General features: G+C 36.2%; 1 protein-coding gene across 6 annotated transcripts in view; it reads left to right on the forward strand.

Annotated features, from left to right (window-relative positions):
• Nucleotides 1–24,058, forward strand: part of SPAG16 (sperm associated antigen 16) — a 981,998-nt gene that overhangs the window by 947,409 nt on the left and 10,531 nt on the right. The gene's annotated exons all lie outside the window — the stretch shown is intronic.

Below are 24,058 nucleotides of genomic sequence, written 5' to 3' on the forward strand. Positions count from 1 at the left end.
GTTGGCTCTCTGCATCTGTGTCTCTATTTCTGCTTTGCAAATAAGATTTTCTCTACCAGTTTTTTTTTTTTTTTTTTTTCAGATTTCACATATATGCATTTATCTGCAATATTTGTTTTTCTGACTTACTTCACTCTGAATGGCCATCTCTAGGTCCTTCCACGTCTCTACAAATGACCCAATTTCATTCCTTTTTATGGCTGAGCTATATTCCATTATAAATATGTACCACATCCTCTTTATCCATTTCTTTATTGATGGACATTTAGGTTGTTTCCATGTCCTGGCTATTTTAAATAGTGCTGCAATGAACATTGGGTTGCACATTTCTGTTTGAATTATGGTTTTCTCTCTCAATGCTTCATTTATAAATGGAGCAGAAGATAACAGTCCTCAGCTTTGGAGTTATCATGAGGATAAAAGAGTTAAATACTTAGCTCAGTCCCCAACACATACTAAACATCTTACCTATTAATATCTCATTTAAACTACATAAACTTTCCATTTGCTATAACAGAGAACTTAAGTAACTACCACCAAGGCATTTTGACTCTAACGGTCAAGAATTGTCCTCTATAAAAAGACATAAGAAAGAATATTATTTTCAAAGTTATATACATATTTTTTTATTAAAACTGTGATTTTATTTTTTAACTCAGTTAATAGCAAGCAGATTCAAATTTGAAGCTCCATAATGAAGACACTGTGGTGAATTTTCTAGTTGCTATCTGTGTGTTACCTTTTTTCATGAGCCTGATTTTCTACGAGTATTTCAATTTTGCTCTTACCTTTGGTAACAACCACCTTGTAGAATACTCCAGAAAGGGAAAAACTTGAATACTTTTTCAAATAAACTAGAGGGAAATGTTAGCTAAGTGTGGCAAACAAAATTTATCCAATAGAGAAATTTTGTTCTAAAAAAGACCACTGAGGAAGGAAAATAAGATACAGTGTAAGAATATGAAATGAGAAGAACTACTTGCCTTTGGGCAACTGTCTAACATTTTCAATCCCAGCTTCTGTTATTCATGTACAGACCTTGTACCTTAAACTCAATTAATACAAGTCAAATTTTGCACATCTATGCTTTTTATATTCTACTTCCTTCTAACCAAAATGTTTTCTGTCACTCTTTTTTCCCCTTCAATTTCTCTTTATCTTTAAAGATTAAGCTCAAACATCATATCCTCTGTGAAGTAAGCATTGTCTGACACATCTAGGGAACTAACATCTCTCCTTCTTTTGTGTTCTTATGATACAATATACATAATACCAATACAGCATTGTATTGATTCACTTGCTTTTTCTTCTAATTTTATTGAGATATAGTTGGCCTACAGCACTGCAGAAGTTTAACATGTACACCATAATGACTCGACTTACAGTATTTGAAATGATTACCACAATATGTTTAGTTAACATCCGTCATCTCATATAGATTAAGAAAGAAAGAAAGGAAAAGTTTCTTTCTTTGTGACAAGAACTCTTAGGATGTACTCTCTTAACAAGTTCCAAATATGCCACAAAACAATGACTATAGTTATCATGTGTATGTTACACCCCTAGTATTAAACTTATAATCATATATCCAGAAATTTGGTATCTTTTAATGACCTTCATTTATTTCCCCCACTGTAACATGGCTTTCTTTCTGTAACTACAAATCTGATCTCTTACTTTCTTATTCTTTTACAAAAGACTCCTTGAGTGCCTGCTATCTGACACTCTGCATTAAACTGGGATTGTCATGCAAATGTTATTTCCACTTTTAAAAATGGGGCCTAGTTTTATCCACCAGAAAACCTGAAACAAAGCAAGTTATCAATGCATGCCTGTTGATGGGAGGATTTGGCCAAATAAAATAATCCCATGACTTCACAGTCGTATTCTAATTTTAACAAAAGGTAATGCTATTGCAGTGTCTCCTCTACTTTTCACAAGACTCTAAATATCCTTTGTTTCCAAAAATCAAGTCTATCCTTAGAAACTAACAATTCGCTGTCACTTAGAAAACACAAAACACATGTATTCAATGTGTGGTAGTACCATAATTTTTTAACTTCTCCCCTCAGGTTGCTCAGTGCTAAAGAATCCTCCTGCTAATGCAGGAAACCTGGGTTCGATCCCCGGGTTGGGAAGATCCCCTGGAGGAGGACATGGCAATCCCCTCCAGTATTCTTGCCTGGATAATCCCATGGGCAGAGAAGCCTGGTGGGCTACAGTCCATGGGGTTGCAAAGGTCGGACGTAACTGAGTACACATGCACAAGTGGTAAAAAATCCAGATTGTCCTATTTTTATTTCCTTTAAGATGTTACAATAATCTTTGTATGCATTTCTTTGTATATTTGACAGTTCCGTCAGAAAGATTCACATTCATGAGAATATTAGAACAGTAAGTATGTTCATAGGCCAGATCTACTGGCCTAGAGAGATATTTAAGCTCAGAAATAGATCCACTTTTGTAGGACCTGGTGCGTTAAAATAATCTAGGGCCTCCTTTAGAAATAAAAAAAGGAGACATTTAAAAAATTTCTGGGATCTCTCCTTTTCAAGGCCTTAGAAAAGGCCCATAAAAGTAAGAAACCCTAAAGTTCACAGTTCATTGATTTCATGGTAAACCTGCCCATACCCATGATATATTGTTGAAGGGAAAAGAACAAGTTAAAGTATATTATCTATACATTCTCCTTAAAAGTGATAAATCCACATATACAGTGTTTAAGTTTTAAGAGCAAGTGAAAACTGTGAAATGAGAGTTTATAATCAAGGAGGAGTTAAGCCAGGGGTTAAAATAAGTTGTTTGGGTGTGTGTGTGTGGTCATCATTTGTATTTTAGATACTTTGTTTGTTATTGTGGTGATCATGTGTGACTTTTTAATTTCACATACTAAAATAGACTACTCAGTTAGGGGATAAAAGCATGTGCTGCTATACCTTCTGTAGGCATTCCAAAGAAATTGTTTGGGATTAGTCCACATTCTCCCAAGGTGACTATATAAATATGCCACACGGACTGGTTTTAGAAGTTCTGTTGTATTTGTTATAAAATTAGCTACACTCTTTTATGAGCACATCCCTTTTATTAATAGACTGCCCTCGGGCCTCCCATAAACACATACCACAAGAGAATCAGATAAGAGAGAACATAAAAGCTCAATGACCTACCCATGGGGTGCCAAGAAAACCATATTTGGTAAATGAGACTGTCCAGTATGTCACCCTGATTACTGAAATCAATCACATTTTTTAAACCAAAAGGAACATTCCTTCTAAGGTAAGACAAAGTTAAAATGAATGCAGAGGCATGTATATCCCACAAGAATAGAATATAAGCAAGACAAATTAGGCCGAATATATTTTTCTTGACTTCTATGCAGGTATCACTTGGTTGTGGCAGAGGAAAATCCAATATACATTTTAAAACAACTTGTCATTAAAAGAAATTAAAGACGATTCACACCAGGAAAAATGTTTTTTTAGAATAACTAGCTCCACCAAGATGTATGCAATCTAATTAGCATGATAGATTTATGCCAATAGCATTTTCCAGCAACAGATTCTATGGTTCCTATAGGCAGAATTTCATAGCAGGGCAAGGCTAACGATTACAGTGTGCGCACGGTAGTCCTAGACTCAGCTCCAAGCACAAAAGCAAATTCCTTTCTCTTAGGTGTTCTGACAGGCTGATATTAAAGAGCAGCATGTCAGCTGCCCTGTTTGGCAGATTTTACAGGGGAACGTTTGTACTGTCAGGACGGTGGGTATGACAAACCTGAGAGATGACAGTAATGGAGCATTTAGGTAAGAGAACAAGCTTAACAGAGATGCCACTGTTGACAATAACATGCTAATGTTAAGAGTCTTTGCTTTCATTTTCTACTGGAAATTCCAAAGCACGTTTTGAACCAATGGTTTTTTTCCTAAATCTTACAAAAACACCTTTTAGTTCTTTGCAGGACTAGCAGACTAAAGTGCCAGTCATATTTTCTCAGCTGTTTTTCAAGAAAGCTCAGACCATGATACCATTGACATTCTTCAGTTAGAGCATGGTTTTGGACTGAAGCAGAACTTATGTAGCATTTTGAAGCAACTGTGAAATGGTTGCCAATTTTTCTGGAGTGCACTTCAGATTAACCTTGGAGCCCAAGCTCAAGAGTGGTTGTTACCCAACAATTGTATTGAAGCCCAACACCATGCACAGGGTGTACCCTGCAATCATTGTACAACAACTGTCCCATCACTGCACATCACAAATAAAATACATGAAGCAATATAATCTTCTCTACAAATACATACACATTTTATACATTTCTGTAGATATTCAAGTCAAATATAATATCTATATCCCCAGCAATGACCTACTTCCAAGTTATTTGAATTCCTCCAGAAATATTTTACTCTAACTCTGTATGCATGTTCAGTGGTAGAACATTTGGGAGAATGAACTGCCAGTAGTGAATTGATGCTAAATGAATGGGTGTGCTTTTAAAAAAAAAGTGTCTTTTCACTTCTGGGCTTTAATGTTCATTTAATTATAATGATTTCAAATTCTCTCAAGGCTAAAATTAAACTTGGCTTCCTGGATAGCCAAACAAGTGACTATTCTACACCACCCAGCTCCCATTTTATCTCAGGCTTACTTTGAGTATAAATTAGTTAAAAACAGTCATATTCTGAATGCTGAATTAAAAATCACTAAAAATATAATTTGAAGGGCCAGTTAAAATCCAATACCATCCAATTAGGATGACAATAGAACATTGTCATTCCCTTGCCCATGAGACAAGAGAGGCAGGTGGTAGTCAGGGAACATTGGTTCCAGAGGAAAGTGTTGGTCACATCACTACTAATCAACTGGATGAAATGTGTGGAGCCCAGGCAAAAGTTACCAGAAGCACAGTTCCAATGGAGAGACAGGTCAGACTCAAAATGATGGTCCCAACTTGAGCTGCCAGTGTATAGAAGGCAAAAGAGACAAGGCCACACATGAAAGTAACAGGTATAGACAAGGAATGTTCCATGAGAAAGGAAGCTTAAAGGAAGCACAGACCTAAGGCCAGAGATGTTTCTGAGCTGGTGACCATTAGCTAGGGAGGGCAGTTGATTAGATACCTGTAGCTTTAGACATGGTAGTTCTTGGGAGACCTTAAGGGCTATTGAGGTAACTATTATTGTATTAAAGACCAGAAAAGCATGACCTGTGTTTAAACAGGCATATACTTATGGGCAAGGGGAGAGATCTTAGACCCAAACTTCATTATTTTTGACCTAAGAATCTCTATATTTAAATTTAATTTTTTTTCTCTAGTATTGAGATATAATTGACAACACTGTATTAGTTTAAGGTGTACAACATGATGATTTGGTATGTGTATATATTGTGAAGTGATTACCACAATAAATTTAGTTAACACCTCATGTAGTTACCATTTCTGTCCTTTATCGAGCCTATCTTTGCATGAAATGTTCCTTTGGTATCTCTAATTTTCTTGAAGAGATCTCTAGTCTTTCCCAATCTGTTGTTTTCCTCTATTTCTTTGCATTGATCGCTGAGGAAGGTTTTCTTATCTCTCCTTGCTATTCTTTGGAACTCTGCATTCAGATGGGAATATCTTTTCTTTTCTCCTTTGCTTTTCGCTTCTCTTCTCTTCCCAGCTATCTGTAAGGCCTCCTCAGACAGCCAATTTGTTTTTTGCATTTCTTTTCCATGGGGATGGTCTTGATCCCTGTCTCCTGTACAATGTCATGAACCTCTGTCCATAGTTCATCAGGCACTCTGTCTATCAGATCTAGTCTCTTAAATCTATTTGTCACTTCTACTGTATACTCATAAGGGATTTGATCTAGGTCATACCTGAATGGACTAGTGGTTTTCCCTACTTTCTTCAATTTAAGTCTGAATTTGGCAATAAGCAGTTCATGATCTGAGCCACAGTCTGCTCCCTTGTTTTTGCTGACTGTGTAGAGCTTCTCCATCTTTGGCTGCAAAGAATATAATCAACCTGATTTCGGTGTTGACCATCTGGTGAGGTCCACGTGTAGAGTCTTCTCTTGTGTTGTTGGAATAGGGTGTTTGCTATGACCAGTGCGTTCTCTTGGCAAAACTCTATTAGCCTTGCCCTGCTTCATTCTGTACTCCAAAGCCAAATTTGCCTGTTACTCCAGGTGTTTCCTGACTTCCTATTTTTGCATTCCAGTCCCTTATAATGAAAAGGACATATTTTGCGGGTGTTAGTTCTAGAAGGTCTTGTAGGTCTTCATAGAACCGTTCAACTTCAGCTTCTTTGGCATTACTGGCAGGGGCATAGGTTTGGATTACTGTGATACTGAATGGTTTGCCTTGGAAACGAACAGAGATCATTCTGTCGTTTTTGAGATTGCATCCAAGTACTGCATTTTGGATTCTTTTGTTGACCATGATGGCTACTCCATTTCTTCTAAGGGATTCTTGCCCACGGTAGTAGATATAATGGTCATCTGAGTTAAATTCACCCATTCCAGCCCATCTTAGTTCGCTGATTCCTAGAATGTCGACGTTCACTCTTGCCATCTCCTGTGTGACCACTTCCAATTTGCCTTGATTCATGGACCTAACATTCCAGGTTCCTATGCAATATTGCTCTTTACAGCATCGGACTTTGCTTCTATCACCAGTCACATCCACAGCTAGGTATCGTTTTTGCTTTGGCTCCATCCCACCATTCTTTCTGGAGTTATTTCTCCACTGATCTCCAGTAGCATATTGGGCACTTACTGACCTGGGGAGTTCATCTTTCAGTGTCCTATCCTTTTGCCTTTTCATACTGTTCTTGGGGTTCTCAAGGCAAGAATACTGAAGTGGTTTTCCATGCCCTTCTCCAGTGGACCACATTCTGTCAGAAGCAGAAGATATTAAGAAAAGGTGGCAAGAATACACAGAAGAACTGTACAAAAAAGATCTTCATGCCCCAGATAATCACGATGGTGTGATCACTCACGTAGAGCCAGACATCCTGGAATGTGAAGTCAAGTGGGCCTTAGAAAGCATCACTACGAACAAAGCTAGTGGAGGTGATGGAATTCCAGTTGAGCTATTTCAAATCCTCAAAGGTGATGCTGTGAAAGTGCTGCACTCGATATGCCAGCAAATTTGGAAAACTCAGCAGTGGCCACAGGACTGGAAAAGATCAGTTTTCGTTCCAATCCCAAAGAAAGGCAATGCCAAAGAATGCTCAAACTACCACACAATTGCACTCATCTCACATGCTAGTAAAGTAATGCTCAAAATTCTCCATGCCAGGCTTCAGCAATACGTGAACCGTGAACTTCCAGATGTTCAAGCTGGTTTTAGAAAAGGCAGAGGAACCAGAGATCAATTGCCAATATCTGCTGGATCATCGAAAAAGCAAGAGAGTTCCAGAAAAACATCTATTTCTGCTTTATTGACTATGCCAAAGCCTTTGACTGTGTGGATCACAATCAACTGTGGAAAATTCTGAAAGAGATGAGAATACCAGACCACCTGACCTGCCTCTTGAGAAACCTGTATGCAGGTCAGGAAGCAACAGTTAGAACTGGACATGGAACAACAGACAGGTTCCAAATAGGAAAAGGAGTACGTCAAGGCTGTATATTGTCACCCTGCTTATTTAACTTATATGCAGAGTACATCATGAGAAATGCTTGGCTGGAAGAAACAGAAGCTGGAATCAAGATTTCCGGGAGAAATATCAATAACCTCAGATATGCAGATGACACCACCCTTATGGCAGAAAGTGAAGAATTAAAGAACCTCTTGATGAAAGTGAAAGAGGAGAGTGAAAAAGTAGGCTTAAAGCTCAACGTTCAGAAAACTAAGATCATGGCATCTGGTCCCATCACTTCATTGCAAATAGATGGGGAAACAGTGGAAACAGTGTCAGACTTTATTTTGGGGGGCTCCAAAATCACTGCTGATAGTGATTGAAGCCATGAAATTAAAAGACGCTTACTCCTTGGAAGGAAAGTTATGGCCAACCTAGATAGCATATTTAAAAGCAGAGACATTACTTTGCCAACAAGTCTGTCTAGTCAAGGCTATGGTTTTTCCAGTGGTCATGTATGGATGTGAGAGTTAGACAGTGAAGAAAGCTGAGCGCTGCAGAATTGATGCTTTTGAACTGTGGTGTTGGAGAAGACTCTTGAGAGTCCCTTGGACTGCAAGGAGATCCAATCAATCCATCCTAAAGGAGATCAATCCTGGGTGTTCATTAGAAGGACTGATGTTGAAGCTGAAACTCCAATACTTTGGCCCCCTCATGTGAAGAGCTGACTCATCTGAAAAGACCCTGATGCTGGGTAGGATTGAGGGCAGGAGGAGAAGGAGACGACAGAGGATGAGATGGTTGGATGGCATCACTGACTCGATGGACATGGGTTTGGGTAGACTCACGGAGTTGGTGATGGACAGGGAGGCCTGGCATGCTGCAATTCATGGGGTCGCAAAGAGTCGGACACGACTGAGCGACTGAACTGAACTGAACTGAACATGTAGTTACAAAATTTTGTCATATGGTAAGAACTTTTAAAAGCTTTCTTAGCAGCTTTTAAATATACAATACTGTATTGCTAACTATAGTTACTGTACTGTATATTCAGTTCAGTTCAGTTCAGTCGCTATATATTACATCCTCACAATTCATTAATCTCATAACTAGAGGTTTGCACCTTTTGTCTGCTTCCCAATCCTTGCCTCTGGCAGCCGCAGTCTGTATTCTGTATTGGTGAGCTCATGTTTTTTGTTTTGAAGTTGTTTTGTTTTTCTTTTTTTAAGATTCATATATAAGTGAAACAGTGTATTTGTCATTCTTTTATTTATTTCCCCTAGTGTAGTGCCCTCAAGGTCCATCCATGTTGTCACAAATGGCAAGATTTCATTCTTTTTTATAACTGAATAATATTCCATTGTACCTGTATACTATTTATATAATACATTGATGCTTACATTGCTTCCATGATTTGACTAATGTAAATTGTGCTATGATTAACATAGAAATGCATATATCTTTTCAAATTACATTTCAAAAGTTTCAGTTTTCAAGTTGTTTTATTTCCTTTAGATAAACACCCAGAACTGGAAAAACTGGATCATGTGGTTGTTCAATTTTCATTTATTTTTTTATTGACATATAGTTGATTTACAATGTAGTTAGTTTACAGTGTTGTGCCAATCTCTTCACTACAGCAAAGTGGCTCCATTTTACATATATATACATTCTTTTTTTATATTATTTTCTATTATGGTTTATTACAGGATATTCAGTATAGTTCCCTTTCTGTATATATTAGGACCTTATTGTTTCTTCATTCTGAATGTATTAATAATAGTTTGCATCTATCAAAGCCCAAAACTTCTAATCCATTCCTCTCCCTCGTCCCTCTCTTGGTAACCACAAGTCTGTTCTTTGCATCTATGAGTCTGTTCCTGTTTTGTAGATAGGTTTATTTGTGCCATATTTTAGATCCCACATTACAAGTGATATCATATAGTATTTGTCTTTCTGATTTAACTTCACTTAGGATGATAATCTCTAGTTGTGTCCATATTGCTGCAAATGGCATTATTTCCTTCTTTTTTATGGCTGAATAGTGTTTCATGGTATATATGTAGTACATCTTCTTTATCCATTCATCTGTCAACTGATATTTAGGCTGTTTCCATGTTTTTGGCTATTGTGAACAGTGCTGCTCTGAACATAGAGGTGTGTGTTGAATTATAGTCTTGTCTGGGTATATTCCCAGGGTTGGAATTACTGGATCATATGGTAATACTCTTTTTAGTTTTCTGAGGCACCTCAATATGATTTTACATAGTGACTGTACTCCATTTTTATTTTTTGAGGAATCTCCATACTGTTTTTCATAGGGGCTGCAGCATTTTAAATTCCCACCAGAGATTCCCAAAAGAGTTCCTCTTTCTCTATAACCTTGCCAAAATTTGTTACTTCTCATCTTTTTTTAAAAAAATAATAGCCAAATAGCCATTCTAGTAGGTATGAGGTGATATCTCTTTGTAGTTTTCATATGCATACCCCTGATGATTAGTGATGTTGAGCACATTTTCCTGTACCTGGTTGACCATCTGTACCTCTTTTTTAGAAAAATATCTATTCAGATCTTCTGGCCATTTTTAGTCAGATTGTTTTGTCCTGTTGTTTAACCTTCTGAGTTTGTTATATATTTTGGATATTAACCTCTTATCAGATATGATTTTCAAATATTTTCTCTAATTTAGTAGGTTGCCTTTTCATTTATTAGTAGTTTTCTTTGCTGTGCAGAAGAATTTTAGTTTGAAGTAGTCCCACTTAATTTTTTTCACCTTTTTTGAAGTATAGCTGATGTGTACTGTTATATAAACTAAGGGGTACAATACAGTGATTCACAATTTTTAAAGGTTTTAATTCATTTACAGTTGTTATAAAATATTGGCTATATTCCCTTGTAGGGAATTGTACAATATGTCCTTATAGCTTATTTTACATGTATTAGTTTGTACCCCTTAATCCCCCACTCCTGTGTTGCCCCTCTGCTCTTCTGACTGGTAACCACTAATTTGTTCTCTGTATCTGTGAGTCTATTTCTTTTTTGTTATATCCACTAGCTTGTTTCTTAGATTCCATATATAAGTAATATAATCAGTATTTTTCTTTCTTTGTCTGATTTATTCCATTTAGCATGTTGTTTAAAGTAGAAAACTACCATTCTTTTTTACAGATGAGTAATTTTCCATTGTGTGTGTGTGTGTGTGTATATATATATATATACACACACACATATATATACACACACACATACCATAAATAAATATATATACACACCATATATATATATACACCATATATATACCACATATATACCATGTATATCGTATACTATACATATATATATATACACACTATATATATATATACATACAATGTGTGTATGCACATATATACATATACATACATACATGCATATAGATATATACTGCTGCTGCTAAGTTGCTTCAGTCGTGTCCAACTCTGTGCGACCCCATAGATGGCAGCCCACCAGGCTCCCCCATCCCTGGGATTCTCCAGGCCAGAATACTGGAGTGAGTTGCCATTTCCTTCTCCAGTGCATGAAAGTGAAGTCGCTCAGTTGTGTCCGACTCTTCGAGACCCCATGGACTGTAGCCTACCAGGCTCCTCCATCCATGGGATTTTCCAGGCAAGAGTACTGGAGTGGATTGCCATTGCCTTCTCCATATAAATACTACATCTTCTTTAATCTGTTGATGGACATTTAATTAAGCTGCTTCCGTATATTGCCAATTGTAAATAATGCTGCTCTGAACATTGTGGTCCATATTTTTTTGAATTAATGATTTTGTTTTCTTCAAATATTGGAATTGCTGGGTCATGTGTTAGTTCTATTTTTAGTCTTCTGAGAAACCTCCATACTCTTTTCCACAATGATTGTACCAATTTACATTTCCACCAACATTGTAGGGGTTCCCTTTTCTCCACATCCTCACCAGCATTAGTTATTTATAGATAATCTGATGATAGTCATTCTGACAGGTGTAAGATGATAACTCATATGGTTTGATTTGCATTTCTCTGATTACCCGAGTTGAGCAACTTTTCATGTGCCTATTAGTCATGTGCATATCCTCTTTGAAAAAATGTCTATTCAGGGTCTGCCCATTTTTTAATCAGGTTGTCTGCTTTTATTTTTAATGTTGAGTTATATGAGCTGTTTATATATTAGATATTAATTGTTTTATTATTTGTAAATATTTTATCATTCAGTAGGTTGTCTTTTCATGAGTTCATTTGTTTCACTGTCCAATAGCTTTTAAGTTTAATTAAGTTCCATTTGTTTACCTTTGCTTTTATTTCCTTTGCTTTATAAAACAGAATCAAAAAAATTTTGCTGTGATCTAAGTCAGAGTGTTCTGCCTATGGTGTCCATTTGGAATTTTATGGATTCCATAAAGGAATGGAATTTTATGGAATCCATTTTATGGATTCCATTTAGGTCTTTAATTCATTTTGAGTTTATTTTTGTATATGATGTTAGGGAATGTTCTAATTTCCTTATTTTACATGTGATTAACCAGTTTTCCTAGTACTACTTTTTATTGAAGAGACTCCTTTTTCTCCATTATATATTCTTGTATGTCATATACAGGTAGTCAGTATGTCATACTGACTGTAAGTGTGTGGGTTTATTTATGAGTACTCTGTTCTGTTCCATTGATCTGTGTGTCTGTTTTTGTGCAAGTGTCATACCGTTTTGATTACTGTGGCCTTGTAACATAGTCTGAAGATAGTGAGCATGATTCCTCCAGCTGTCGTCTTCTTTCTTGGGATTGTTTTGGTCATTTGGGTTTTTTGTGTGTGTTTCTATACAAATTTAAAATCATTTATTCTAGTTCTGTGAAAAATGCTATTGGTATTTTGATAGGGATTGCGCCGAATCTGTAGATTGCCTCGGGTAACATGGTCATTTTAACAATATTAATTCTACCAATCCAAGAGCATGATATTTCTTTACATCTGCTTATGTTGTCTTCAGTTTCTTTCATCAGTGTTTTGTAGTTTTCCCAGTACAGGTCTTTTACCTGAGATCTTGCAGAATAAATTTTAAACTGTATAGTTAAAATTTAGATTATCTAAACTTAGATTATGGGAAAATTTGCACCACCTTTTATCCACCAAAATGTAAATATCACACCAAAGAATGAATTAAATACAGTGAATTAAATGCCAGAACCCCACCACAATGACAGTAAAGAAGAATATAGGTATAAATACCCAAAAGCAAATAAAATGAAGAAAATACTATAATGGGCGAGAGATGTCAGTATGAGACAGGTGGAGGAGTGGTAACTGGCTGAGCAAAGTAGAGGAGGCAGGAACCTAAGTGCCTGTAAAGGAAAACTTTAAGATGATATGTTAATTTATATAACAGAACTCCTTAATGATTCTGGATCTGATACCACTTGCTACAGAGAATTTAGGGAGGCGGTATGGAGCTGACATAGTTGTAGAAGAGCAGTTTAAACCTGAGATCTCCCCTCCCTATTCAAACAAGCATTCTCCCTTCAACCACAACTCTCAAAAGAAGAGTTTGTTTTCCAGGAAAATTGAATCAGAAGAGGCTCTGGACTGAGAAACACAAAGCACAAAAAGTGAACTAAAAACATAAATTTTGACCAACAACATTCTCTCCACTCTTCCCCTCACTCAGCTCCTGGAACATAGGCCACAAGATGGTGTTCGTTATTGGAAGAATTAAATCAGACCCAGAAAAAATGCCTACAGATACCGACATGAGGGTCACAAAAGGAAAATGTCAGTTTGCTTTCCACTCATAATTTTATCCCTACATACACACTTTCTTAGGAACTCCCAGATAGACTTTTCCTATGTAACTAGCCAAGCTCTAGTTTTGGAGGTATGGTCTCCAGGAAATAAGAATTCAAAAATAAACTTTTGATGTATTTGATCCTGCAAGAAAGAGTACTGAAAGAAGTTCTATAGCTTTAGAGAAGAGTTTAGGAGTGATTAGTGATAGGTGCATAGAAACCAACCCAGAAAAAAAAAAATTGGGGAAGTAAGTTTGTGCAACAAGGCATATGTAATCAGAACGTCCTAACTGAGTCAGCAGTGAATAATAAGGATAGATGTTATAATAATGTGATTGAACTCAGTATTAACTGAGTTTGTTAATACTGACTTGGAATTGTGATATAAACTAATTGAAAGGGTGGAGAGATAAGAACTGAGTGTAATTACATAAAAGTCTAATGTTCTTCCTGATAGAAATTCCATGGAAAATGCCTGAAAATGATACATTAAAAAAATGGCAGTAGCATAAATGGTTGTCCAATATGGTGGAAATTTTCAAAAGAAGCAGCTAAGAGAGTTTAAAATAACACTTTGGGGAACGGGCCCATGTGATGTTAGAGGAGTTAAAGTATAAAAGTACCATTTTTTATTGCAAGGCTATAGAATTTGATTTCCTTAAACATGTCTTATGTCCTCAATAAAAATCTAAGTTAATTTAAAATGAAAATATCTCACATGGAAGCAGCCCTTCAATCTCTGTTCTTGAAATTAAAGATATTTTCATGAATCTTGGATAACGTCCAGGTAACTTATCCCTTTTCTTGGTTGAATGATATAGCTTTCCTACAGTTAGGCCCTGCTCTTTGGCTATCACAGAATCCACCTGCCAATGCAGGAGACACAGGAGATGTGGGTTCAATCCCTAGATCAGGAAGATCCCCTGTAGGAGAAAATGGCAACCCACTCCAGTATTTTTGCCTGGAGCGTTCCATGGACAGAGGAGCCAGGCAGGCTACAGTCCATGAAATCACAAAGAGTCAGACACAACTAAGCCACTGAGCTCAGCATTTTGGCTGTCAGCGCCTGAAGTAAATATGTAATATTTGATTGGCTTTTTCTTGCCATGTCCTTTCTGTCACCAGTTAACAGAAGGTTTGTTCAAGAATTTCTAGGCTTGGGGAAAAAAATGATTCTTTTTTTCTCTAAATAATAAACATGAAAGATAAGACATTGATTATATTAAGTATTTAATATATGAGAATTTGTATTTTGAGGTTTAGGAAAATGATAAATTACTTTCTATAAATATTTTTTTGCCAAAATTGCAAAATAATTATCTAGTAAAATAAGTTGCCATTCATATCAGTTAGCATCATTTAAGTCAAAGTGTGCTTGTGTTTTATGTGCAACATTAAATAGGACCCTATACATCTTCAGAGGCATGTTTGCATTTGATTTAAAACTAGAAACCCCTTATGCTTTACAACACTATTAGCATGAATGTAAAAAAAGTGTTTTACATTAGCAATATTAAAGCTATTGGTTAATTCCTAGAAAAGAAAACCTTATCAAAGCTTTCAATTTGCTCTAAAACCAGTTTTTATGCTATTTTGAAGACTCCTAATTTAGAAAGTCCAAATCATGTTTAATTTTTACATGGAATCTCCCTGCAGTCCTAGGAAATGTATCATCAGGACTGTGTAATCAATGTGAAGCAGATGGTGGAACAATTACCTGGTGTATTTGGGCACCACCATTGGCCAGTTTGTAGAGTGTGGGCCAGGAAGTTCATTCTCTGTTTTCAATCTGCTTTCTGTTATGATGGATAGTGGTTTTATATATGAAAATCTTTATATATTTTAGTGTCTATAAAACAAGCTACATCAACATAGGCAACTCTGTCTTTTCTTTAAGTTCACTTGCAGGTATATAGTGATGATTTCAGGATTCTAATTTTTGAGTTTGAGCTGTGATTGTTCTTCAATATTAGCATAGCTTACTGCTGTCAATTCTTTGGCTAAATACTTCCTATACTAGTAGACAAATGTTAGTATTTGATTTTAAAACTCTATTTAAAATTATATGGTCATGATTTAGAGAAGACAGCTTTGAATACTAATTCAGAATTATGTACAAGGGTCATTAAAAACACATTTAAAACACCTACTTTTCAGCACCTTGGATAAGCTCATCCTAAATAAAATGCATTTATATTTTAAATTACAATTAAATGATCTGTTAATCTCATTTTGATTTCCACTTTTTCTAACACATTATTATATTTAGTAACTTCAATCACCACTATCTGGCTGTCTATAGGTGGTGACATAATTACCTAGATACTTATGGGTGTGTGTGTATATATATATGCCTAGTTCTAGAACACTATTGTTCTGTTTGATAATGATCAAACATTTTGTTTTAAATATAAGAAGTGACTACGCAGTAATGATGCTGACCTTACTGTAGGATTACTATGACTTAAACTCAAGTTTTATTATTTACCAAACATAAACAAAATAGTATGATGAACCCCATTTTACCAACAACTACAAGACTTTTGTCCATTTTGCTTTTTCAATACCCTCCTCTTACGTTTTCATGTACACTATTCTGAAATAACTTCCCAAAGAATGATTTTTTTAAGTGTAAATACTGACTATAGCAAAAAGAGTATATTTTCTCAAGATAATGAACTCACAAAATAACCTTTGTCTGTTGTCTGCATGTATTTTTATCATTTTTTTTCTGAAAATGGTCTCTATTTTAGAAATAGCTGAAATGATCATTTTTTTTGGTTTCATAAAACCACATCAAGATCTTTTGAACTTGTGCAAGATTGTTACTGAAACTTAAAATATATCAACCTAGATGGAAGAACCCTTGAAAAGACAGCTTTCTTAAGTCATTTTCTTTCCTGAAAACATTAAGATTATGAGAAAGCATTTAAAAACTATGTGTTTCTAATTATAGATTATAACAATTTTACTCTTTAACAGAGAAAATTTGTTGTGACTTTCTGGTGTGGCATTTCTTTTGGAGGTTATAATTGGCATATGAATGTAACTCAGATATTAATAATTAGAGTATCTAATCAGTGCAAAAAGATGAGATGGTTGGATGGCATCATGACAGAGGATGATATGGTTGGATAGCATCGCTAACTCGATGGACATGAGTTTGAGCAAGCTCCAGGAGTTGGTGATGGACAGGGAAGCCTAGCATGCTACAGTCCATGGGGTCGCAAAGAGTTGGACACAACTGAGCCACTGAACTGAATCAGTGCAAAAGAGTTTGGGGAATATCTTCCACTTCCTATGCTTGTTGCATAGGTGTTCATCTCTTTCTTTTCCTTTGTGACTCTAATTACCATTTCACCCTCATCTTCCTTGCAATTTTCCTTGGGATTCTTCTGCATTTTATAGTCTCAATGTAAATCAAGGGACTCCAAAATTGGCAATCTGTCTAACAAAATAATTGTGCTGATTTCTTAGTGAAGCCAGATGCAGTTTACTCACACTGGAGTCTTTTAGGAGGCAAGATTATAGAATAAGATACATTGCCAAATGGAAAAATAGTGGAAAAGTAAAGCGCTGTTTCAGTGGCCTAGAATGTGGCTCACTTTTTTGTTTGTTTTCTTCTCTAATGAAGAAAGTTGACTCTGGTTTTGCAAACGTGGGATGACGATCTGAGGTAGGTCGTAGTTTTTGTTGTGTTTTGTTTTTTTCATATATTAGTGTCCATTTCTCTTAAATAACAGCATCTTGACTTCCTTTGGGTAAGTTTTGTACAGTCTCAGTTTTTGTACTGGGCACTGAGTCCTGGCCTGGTGCATCATCTCTTTCCGCCCACCAGCCATAGTAGTTGGTCCAGGGATAAGCACATGGTCCCAGCTTGACAAGGAGGGACAGTTTCACCCAGTATGAAATTGCTGAGAAATGAAGGTACTCTTTAGTTTGGGGGGCTCTAAATCTGTTGGGACAACCAAGTGAACAGAGAGTGAATCCACACTGCAGAAAGCAGGATTGAAAGACATTGAGGGATGGTGCTCTTATAACCCCAGCCTCTTGGTCCAGCTATTTATGATTTCAGTCTACCTGTATTTCTGGGTTATGAATCTATATTCTTAAATGTTTTTTCTGTGCCACTTTGAGTTTTCTTTCATTTGCAGTTGAAAAAGCTCCTGAACTAATACTCCATCTAGTCAGACAACTCAAACGCTTGTTTTTTTTTAAATAATTGCAGCGTCAACTTTGTCATTTTTATGCTTCATGTGCACATCTAAATCATTCGTATCTTGTTACTTTAACCCCAAGTATTCATCAGCGCCCTAAATCTTAAATTGGCTCCCAGTTTTTGGCAAGCACTCATTTGACATAAGTTGGAAGTCCAGTTTGAGTAAGAATGAGAAAGTGTAATGGAGAGAATCTAACCAAAAACAAACTAATCATTTTGTTGCTCCTCTATGAAATACGAAACCAGGCCATCAGAATACAATATACTACAATATTACTTTAGATTTCCATAAAGATGCCTTCACAGAATTATGAGTTAATATAAATTTATTTAGCACTTCATATAACAGCTAAATTAGCTTAGCTTTCTGGCATAACTACTTTCTTTCTTCCCCAGGCTACAGTACAGAAAAGGTTTAAAACAGTCTTGGGTTGGCATTCTTGTTCTAACACTAGCTCTTTATTTTAAAGAAGTTACTTAACTTCTCTATCATTCCATTTCTTTCTCTGAGATGAAACATGAAAATAATGTTTTCTCTTCACATGTGGTTGTGTTACAGAATGTAATAGAAAAGGGTGAGGAAAAAGTATATAATGGAAACTAGCAGGATTTTTAAAAAATTTATTAGAGTATATTTACATTATTATGTTTGTTTCAGGTATACAGCAAGGTAATTTGGTTATACATATACATATATTCATTATTTTTGAGATTATTTTCCTAGGTAGATTATTATAAAATATTGAGTAGATTGCCTCGTGCTATACAGTGGGTCCTTGCTTGTTATCTATCTTATATATGTAGTAGTGTGTGTGTTCATCCTCGGTTCCTGACAAGCCAGGAAATCTGGAAAACTCAGCAGTGGCCGCAGGACTGGAAAAGGTCAGTTTTCATTCCAATCCCAAAGAAAGGCAATGCCAAAGCATGCTCAAACTACCACATAATTGCACTCATCTCACACGTTAGCAAAGTAATGCTCAAAATTCTCCAGACCAGGCTTCAACAATATGTGAGCCATGAACTTCAAGATGTTCAAGCTGGACTGAGAAAAGGCAAAGGAACCAGAGATCAAATTGCCAACATCCGCTGAATCATCAAAAAAGCAAGAGTTCCAGGAAAACATCTACTTTTGCTTTATTGACTATGCCAAAGCCTTTGACTGGGTGGATCACAGCAAAGTGTGGAAATTCTTCAAGAGATGGGAATACCAGACCACCTGACCTGCCTCCTGAGAAATCTGCATGCAGGTCAAGAAGCAACAGTTAGAACTGGACATGGAACAGATGGGTTCCAAATAGGGAAAGGAGTACGTCAAGGCTGTATATTGTCACCCTGCTTGTTTAACTTATATGCAGAGTACCTCATGCGAAATGCTGGGCTGGATGAAGCACAAGCTGGAATCAAGATTGCCGGGAGAAATATTAATAACCTCAGATATGCAGATGACACCACCCTATGGCAGAAAGCGAAGAAGAACGAAAGAGCCTCTTGAAAGTGAAAGAGGAGAGTGAAAAACTTGGCTTATAGCTCAACATTCAGAAAACAAAGATCATGGCATCTGGTCCCATCACTTTATGGCAAGTAGATCGGGAAACAATGGAAACAGTGACAGAGTTTATTTTGGGGGCTCCAAAATCACTGCAGATGGTGACTGCAGCCATGAAATTAAAAGACGCTTTCTCCTTGGGAGAAAACCTATGACCAACCTAGACAGCTTATTAAAAAGCAGAGACATTACTTTACCAACAAAGTTCTGTCTAATCAAAGCTATGGTTTTTCCAGTGGTCATGTACAGATGTGAGAGTTGGACTATAAAGCTGAGCACCAAAGAATTGATGCTTTGGAACTGTGGTATTGGAGAAGACTCTTGAGAGTCCCTTGGACAGCAAGGAGATCCAACCAATCAATCCTAAAGGAAATCAGTCCTGAATATTCATTGGAAGGACTGATGCTGAAGCTGAAACTCCAATATTTTGGCCACCTGATGCGAAGAGCTGACTCATTTGAAAAGACCCTGATGCTGGAAAAGATTGAGGCAGGAAGAGAAGGGGATGACAGGATGAGATCGTTGTATGCCATCACCGATGTGATGAACATGAGTTTGAGTAGGCTCTGGGCATTGGTGATGGACAGGGAAACCTGGTGTGCTGCAATCCATGGGGTCGCACTTAGACAGCGTATTGAAAAGCAGAGACATTACTTTGTCAACAAAGGTCCGTCTAGTCAAGGCTATGGTTTTTCCAGTGGTCATTTACAGATGTGAGAGTTGGACTATAAAGAAAGCTGAACGCTGAAGAATTGATGCTTTTGAACTGTGGTGTTGGAGAAGACTCTTGAGAGTCCCTTGGCCTGCAAGGATATCCAACCAGTCCATCCTAAAGAAATCAGTCCTGAATATTCATTGGTAGGACTGATGCTGAAGCTGAAACTCCAATACTTTGGCCACCTCATGCGAAGAGCTGACTCATTTGAAAAGACCCTGTTGCTGGGAAAGATTGAGGGTAGAAGGAGAAGGGGACGACAGAGGCTGAGATGGTTGGATGGCATCACCGACTCAATGGACATGGGTTTGGGTGGACTCTGGGAGTTGGTGATGGACAGGGAGGCCTGGCTTGCTGCGGTTCATGGGGTTGCAAAGAGTCGAACATGACTGAGCGACTGAACTGAACTGAACTGAAGGCTTTCCTGGTAGCTCAGCTGGTAAAAAATCTGCCTGCAATACTGAAGACTCGAATTTGATCCCTAGGTTGGGCAAATCCCCTGGAGAAGGAAATAGCTACCCACTCCAGTATTTTTGCTTGGAGAATCCCCATGGACAGAGGAGCCTGATGGACTACAGCCCATGGGGTTGCAAAGAGTCAGATGATGTGACTGAGCAACTAAGCACAGCATAGCACCACATGGCAGTTAGTGGCTTCATCTTTTACCAATCCATTCAGATCATCCTTGGGTTGGAAAGATCCCCTGGAGAAGGAAATGACAACCCACTTCAGTACTCTTGCCTGGAAAATCCCATGGACAGAGGAGCCTGGTAGGCTACAGTTCACAGGGTCACAAAGAGTCAGAAATGACTAAGCAACTTCACTTTCACTTTCAGATCATTGTAAAGGTAACATAGCAATTAGATGTTAGGACTGTGTATTTTCAGGTAGTGAATTACAACAGATTTTGGAATTTAGGCTAATATGTAATTTCAAAGAGTTTAATGATTTTCTTATATACCTCAAATTATACTATCTTTAATTTACTTAATCAATCAGTACTCAGAAGAACTTTCACATTTGGTGTCCCAGCCATTCTTTTCTCTTTTTTTTTTTTTTTCTGGCAAGGGGTGAAGAGGTTACCATCAGGCTATAGTTCTTTGATCACATATTTACATCTTCTTGACTGTAACTATTATTTTGCCATAGAGTAGGAAAGGATGAAGTTCTAAAAATAAGGATGCAATTATTAATAATTCACCATCTCAACCTAAGCCAACAGAAACTGATATTATTTTCTTTCCCACAGATAGGACTCCACATTCAGGAAGGGGAATTCCCTTGTGATGAAGTTAATGATGATGAGAATGTCCATAAAGGGAAAAACTTCCAAAATATTAGAACTCTGACTTTTAAACTGTAGTAAATATTATGTTTTAAGTGTAAAAATGAGAAATACTGAGTGTTTTAATTCCTTTATAATAAAATTTAATGGTTTACTATGTATAAAATATAAGCCTTTATAGGTCCTTTCTCTACTTATGAACAATGCAGTCTATGATTTTCTCTGAACTTCAGTTTTCCATAGCTTATCTGATCCCCATTACTGAACTCAAACTAGATTTTCCTGACATCAACAATAGCTTTTCGGAAATGTTTGCAAAGCTCCAGGTGCATGGGTCCCTGAATAAATATTATTTCAACACTGATCAGCTGCCTAGGTGAAGACCAAGTTAGGAAAGAGGTCTACAAGGATTTCTTAATGAAAGCAGGTGGCTGTTGCTAGCCCAAATAGGCTCAACAATTAGTTAGAACATTTTTAGGACTGTCAGTGCATCTCCCAAGGGATTTCTGTAATATTTAGAAGGCACTTGTTTAGGGAGATACTCATTCATGCTCCCTTAATAGGGAGAACATATTTTAAAAACTACATATGGTAAGACCAGAAGTTCTGGTTCTAGCAGGGAAAAATTTTAATTTTTGGATTTATTCACCTGCTGAATTTTAGGAATTTCTGCAATGTCAAAGAACTGCCTTCCTATATATGATGTGGTTTTCAAGTAAGTCAAAAAACAATCACCATGTTTATTTAGGGTGAACCTATAAAACATACTCCTCTGTGGAACAAAGTTCACTTAATAAAAATCCATACCAAGTTTAAGTAAACTTTATCTTCATGCATTGTATGCATTAAACATACTATCTACTCTAAATAAGGTTAACATATCTGCTTGACTAGAGTCCCAAAATAAGATGTTGAAACTTTCTCACTATTGTCATTTTTATGACACATGAGTTTCTTCCCTGATAAATTTAAAATGCATTTATTTTTTAACCTCTATTTACACTTTGACTCAAATTAATCCTTGTTCAAGCCATACTACCTACACGAGAAAAAAGTTAAGACCTATTAGCAAGAGTATACATAGTAAAACATACTGTAAAGTTTAAGGGTTGTTACCAGCATTAGGCAAATTAAATTCCCAAGAAATATTTTTTTTCTGAAATGTATTTATTGGCAATAGGGTGTGAAATAAACTAAATCAAATTTCACATCTCCTTCAATGATGTTTTTGAAACTCTGAGTAATGACCCAGGTTGAGCCATTAATGCAAATCCTCAAAACTTTTAGTTTCTTGATGCTTTTCATTTTGAGACATCTTTTAAAGAAACAACAGATGCCACTCTACATGCATTCTAAAAATCAATAGAATTAATCAATAATGCTCTCCACAGGTAATAAGTGCTGAGAAGCATTTCTGCCTATCCATATTGATTGGGAGAATTGCTTCAGATTGGTTCTGATGTGTATAAAAATCATTTCCTTATTGATTAAAGCCTCCCTTCTCCACTCTGATATGATATTTCATATATGGCATACAACTGTTTTAGACTTCATTCATGTATATATGTGATAAATTTCCTATGATTTGTATATGAGACTAATTTGAATGAAATATAAATTGGGTGTTTTTGTTTCTGTGGGGGAACACATTGCTTGAAATTTATTTAAAGCATGAATAATCATGAGAAATTACTGAATTTATTATAATGAGAAAGGTAATGATGTTTTTCATTCACATTTTCATTATTTGTAATAGGCTTAAAATTTTTGAGTCTGCTTCTGTTTCTTATAACAGAATTCCATTTATGCACACACATGCATTTATACAGAATGATGCTATTCCTAGTGGTATAAATAATAGAAAGCTGCATAGTTTTAGTCAACAGTTGACTCATTTTGCTTGCAACTTATATTTTGGTTACATGATCAAAGATACAAGTGAACATTCTGACCTTTTAACAAATGTGTATTGTATGTATAGACATAGAATAATAGGAAAGTATGTCTTCTAAATTGTCTAACAATAAGTATATAATTTTAATAGATATAGCATTTAATGAGTTTTGTTAAATAGGACTCTATGCATCTTTGATCCAAATAATTGCTTTAGCTAATAGTACCTGATAATTCATGGTTTATTGGGTAAATATTATTAGATCAATTAAGGACTTTTCCAAGGAAGCTCAACTTCTGATTCTTGATACATTAACTAGTGTTGTGAATTATAACCAAAACCTGTTATAACATATAATATTGACAGGTTTCTGTCAATATAACTTGGTAAATTCTATAACCACATACTGCCTATTTTCCTCATCTAACTGTTCCATTACAAAATGGCATTATTCTGGTCAGTGTATAAACTATTGTGGAAAGTGTCACTGAACCACTACCTCCTTTATTTATTGAAAGGCTTCATTCATCTCATGACTTTCATTTGGAATTTCAGGGACTATTAATTATATAATCAAGTCCAAATATCTCTACTTTAGATAATTTCACTTTATTAATCTAACAATTTGATTTTTGTCCTTTTTTTTAATTCTGAAGGAATCTCTGATGCAAAATAAGTTGAAATTTTTCAACAAAAGAAAGGGGTTTTTGTGAACAATTAGTATTGGATAAAATATGTCCACTGTATTCAAAAATACTATTTGGGTGAGCTGAGGAAATGTCGGTCAATGTTGAAAGCATAAGTATCGGAAGGAAGATGTATTCTGGTTTGTTTCCCCTAGAACAAAACTAAAGTTTATAGCATCTTAACACTTACCTTTTCTGCTCACTAAGGCTCTGATGAATCTCAGGCACTTGATTGGGCTCTGTGAGCTCTAAAAGAACAAAAACTGCTTTCCTAAGTCTCTCACATATTCCCAGGAAGCTGATTATACAATAATATTCTTGGAGTCAACAAGTACCGTTAGGGTAACCACAGAATTG

Source organism: Giraffa tippelskirchi, chromosome 3 (assembly GCF_054371585.1).
Source record: "Giraffa tippelskirchi isolate mGirTip1 chromosome 3, T2T-mGirTip1v1.2.pri, whole genome shotgun sequence".
Lineage (NCBI taxonomy): Eukaryota > Metazoa > Chordata > Mammalia > Artiodactyla > Giraffidae > Giraffa > Giraffa tippelskirchi.